The sequence below is a fragment of the Rattus rattus genome, chromosome 18, assembly GCF_011064425.1.
Source record: "Rattus rattus isolate New Zealand chromosome 18, Rrattus_CSIRO_v1, whole genome shotgun sequence".
In the NCBI taxonomy this organism is placed as follows: Eukaryota; Metazoa; Chordata; class Mammalia; order Rodentia; family Muridae; genus Rattus; species Rattus rattus.
The window spans coordinates 25531452-25535681 of record NC_046171.1 but is presented as its reverse complement, the minus strand read 5'-3'; the positions used below and the strand labels follow the sequence as shown (position 1 = coordinate 25535681).

Below are 4230 nucleotides of genomic sequence, written 5' to 3'. Positions count from 1 at the left end.
AGAGAGATCATGGAAACACACCTGAAGCCCCGAGACCCAGATCAATAATATGCACGTATCATGGGATGGGACTAGGAGGTATCTACATTAGCATAGAAGGTTAATCGATCATTTAACTGCTCAGCTATTGAGGTGTAGTTTTAAATAAATCTTGGTTTCTCTGTGAAGTTATTGGGGACTAGCATAAGGTAAAGAAATACAGCCACTGGATTAATTCAATTTTAACAGCTGTGTTAAAAATAATTAGTTTACACTTAACCAGTGAGCCATCTCTCCAGTCCCCTATAAAAAAACAAATCTTAAAAAAAATGTAGTTCTTACATCAAATACTCCAAGTCTGTTTATTGAAGTAGAAATAAGTACATGTATACTGTCCCATAGGCTACTATGCATTTCCGGATGCTATGTAGACATAGAAGGTATTGCCCCAATGTGAGATGAGGAAACTAAGGTTCAAAGGTCACACTGACACCACTATTCCTGAGGGGATTCAGCTCTGCAGGATAGAAGGCCAAACTCTAATTCTAGGGAACCCAAACATTGGTGTCATTTTATTATTATACTGCAGTGTGTACTGTTATAGAGAACCATGGGGGATTTGAAATATTCAGAGCACAGTATTAGTCCTCTATCTTCAAAATTTGGAATACATCTAACCATTCCAATCTTCTCTATAAGCACAATTCCAGCAAAGAATTCCAACTATTAACACTCCATGTCAGTTACAAGTAATTTCTTTCTGACATATTGTTGCTGACTTCCTGATGTGCTAGCTGTTGTCTGAGGATAATTTCTCACCATTCTCCTTCTCTCTTTCTGGTCTTGCTCAGAATAGTTTAAGCCCATAGGAAATGTGTGGTAACTATTTTTATCTGTCTAGAAAAATACAAGTTTAAAATTTTCATTTATAAAGAAAAAAAATTCATGATGCCCTCACGGACAGCTCAAAAGCAGCAGCCCAGGAGTCACTTCAACCACGGGACCACAGGTAAGACCAACGTTTCTGCTCTAAGGGACCTGCCTGGTGGACTCAGGACACACAGAGGCAAAATTCCTCTGGGACTGGACACTTCCGGTTTTTGGCTGGAGCTGGAACCTCGCTGATCCCGGCCCACATTCCCTGCTCCCAAACCCCGTGGGAGAGAGAGCTCACTGCCAGGAAAGGTGGGCACTCCTGAGACTGCAGAGCAGGAGAGACCACCAATACTGCCACCCCTGCCCACATCCCTGGCCCAAGAGGAAACTGTATGTGGCCCATACATATACAGCCACCAAACTAGATAAGATGGATAAAGCAAAGAAGTGCAGGCCGACAGGAATGGGATGTAGATCTCTCCTGAGAGACAGCCAGAATACAGCAAATACATAGGCGAATGCCATCATTAAACCACTGAACTGAGAACGGGACCCTCGTTGAAGGAATCTTAGAAAGGACTGAAAGAGCTTGAAGGGTTTGAGACCCCATATGAACAACAATGCCAAGCAACCAGAGCTTCCAGGGACTAAGCCACTACCCGAAGACTATACAAGGACTGACCCCGAACTCCAACTGCATATGTAGCAATGAATAGCCTAGTAAGAGCACCAGTGGAAGGGGAAGCCCTTGGTCCTGCCAAGACTGAACCCCCAGTGAACGTGATTGTTGGGGGGAGGGCGGTAATGGGGGGAGGATGGGGAGGGGAACACCCATAGAGAAGGGGAGAGGGAGGGGTTGGGGGATGTTGGCCCAGAAACCAGGAAGGGGAATAACAATTGAAATGTAAATAAGAAATACTCAAGTTAATAAAGATAAAAAAAATAAAAATTTAAAAATTAAAAAAAATCATGTATAGAAAAAAATCCAGATATGCTCTAAAACAAATGTTAGATTTGTTTAGTTTAAAACTATAAGCTCTATTAATTAAAGAATGTTAATAGTTTTTAACTCCATAAGAATTACTAGTATTATTTATCTATTTAGTTTGCAATTCTAGTGGTCCAACCCAGGACCTTATGCGTGACAGGCAAAGATTCCAACATGGATCTACACCCTCAGCCCAGAGGTAGTATTTTAAAGGTGCAAAGTAATATATCTTGTTCTAGAATTTAATGATGAGCTTATAACACTTTAGCCTGGTGACATTTTAAATGTACTGAACTATATATAATTGAAACCAGCAAAACCTGGGGTAAATTGGAGATAAGAAAAAGTGGGAAATAATTTCAGAGTGTCAGATTTCTTACTGTGTGAAAAGTGAGAAATAATTGAAAAGTGCCAATTTTCTTTTTGAGTAATAAGCAATCATTGTGTTCTGTTGAAAAGTGACAAATCCATTGTCATACTTAGGCTCAGTTGTCAACTTGACATAGCCTGGACTCATCTGAGAAAAGAGTCTCAAGAGAGGAATAGCCCAAGGGGTTGGGGATTTAGCTCAGTGGTAGAGTGGGTTCAGTCCCCAGCTCCGGAAAAAAAAAAAAAAAAAAAAAAAAGAAGAAGAAGAGAGGAATAGCCCAGATCAGATTGGCCTGGGGGCATGTCTTGGAGGAGGGATTTGTCATGATAGTTAATTGCTGTAGGAGAGCCCATCCCACTGTGGATGGTGTCATCCCCTAGGCAGGTGGTTTTCGGTAGGAAAGCTAGCTGAAGCCAGGCAGTGGTGCTGCGTGCCTTTACTCCCATTACTCCTGAGGGCAGAAGCAGGAGGATCTCTGAGTTCAGGGCCAGCCTGGTCTACAGCGTGAGTTCCAGAACTACATAGAGAAACTCTTTCTCAAAAACAAAAACAAAAACAAAAACAAAAACAAAAACCAAACAAACCAACCAACCAACCAACCAACCAACCAGAAAGCTAGCTGAGTGTACACCTGTCAGGGTGCCAACAGTATTCTTCCATGGTTTCTGCTTCAAACTCGGTTCCTGGTCAAGTTCCTACCTTGACTTCTCTCAGTGATGGACCACATGTGATCTGGAAGTGTAAGCCTTTCCTTCCTGAAGTTGCTTTAGGTCAATGTTTTACCACAATAAAAGAGACCAAATAGAAGATGAATATAAATATTTACTTTATACCTTGTAGTATAGTTTAAAAGCATTTAGTTATGTATATATTAATTTTATAATTAAAATTAAAGTATATTACATTGTTTATCTTAAACTTTCAATTATTTCTTTTTTTTAAGTATAAAATAGTTTATTCAGGGCGTGGGGAGGGGAGTTAAGAGGGTAGTACAGGCAGAAAAAGGAGAGAGAGAGAGAGAGAGAGAGAGAGAGAGAGAGAGAGAAGGAAGGGAAGGGAAGGAAGGGAAGGGGGAAGGAAGGGAAGAGAAGAGAGAGAAGAGAAGAGAAGAGAAGAGAAGAGAAGAGAAGAGAAGAGAAGAGAAGAGAAGAGAAGAGAAGAGAAGAGAAGAGAAGTAGAGGCAGGCCATGAGCACATGAAGAGAAGGGGGAAGGGAATGGGGAGAGAACTGGAGCAGGAAAGCAAGAGCAGGAGCAAGAGAGCAAGAGCTCACCTTTCAATTATTTCTTAGTTAAAATTCTGGTTCATCCTACCCTAGAGGCGTCGCCGATGTGGCTGATGTCACATGTGTGTCCGTGAGTGCAAAGAGGAGATAGGCTGTGTCTATGCTCAGTGTTCTGATCTATGAACATCTGAATGATTAGTCTAACATTCTCTGAACAAATGGAGCCTGAGATGACCACCAATTTACCAGGCACCCAGGACTGGAACAAGCTGGAATGAACCGGAGACAGACAACCCTTGCAAGGGACCACTTGGGTGAGCTGTTCAAGGAGTAGGGGCCTCAACAGGGAGCTAGCCTGAGATGACTACCAGTCCAATGCTGCTCAGTGCCATAATGTACAAAAAGAGCATCGCAGTCCTGAGGAGATCCTAGACACTCAGAGACCCCAGGCACCACTAAGGAGAACAAGTAAGTTATAGAGAAATGGGAGAGAAAGAGAAGCAGAAGGATGTGGGTACAATGAAGAGAGGCAGAACTGGAGATTTGAGGGACAGCCTGATCTGCCACCTGAGACAATGGTGGGGTCTTGCCCTGTGTTGTCACTGGGGCCCACATCTGGGTATGTGGCTCTAAAGCAGCAGGGGTCTGTTACCACCAAAGGCCAGGAGGATGACTCTGATTTGGGATGTCACCCAGGACATGTTGATAACCAAACACTGTCTAGAGCTGGGCCCATCCCTTTCCTGAGCATCATGGGAGAGCTGGCTCTGGGGCCATGAGAGTAGGAGAGAT

General features: G+C 42.8%; 1 pseudogene; it reads left to right on the top strand.

Annotated features, from left to right (window-relative positions):
• Window positions 1–3521: 3521 nt before the first annotated feature.
• Window positions 3522–3646, top strand: LOC116887729 (annotated as a pseudogene).
• Window positions 3647–4230: the final 584 nt, after the last annotated feature.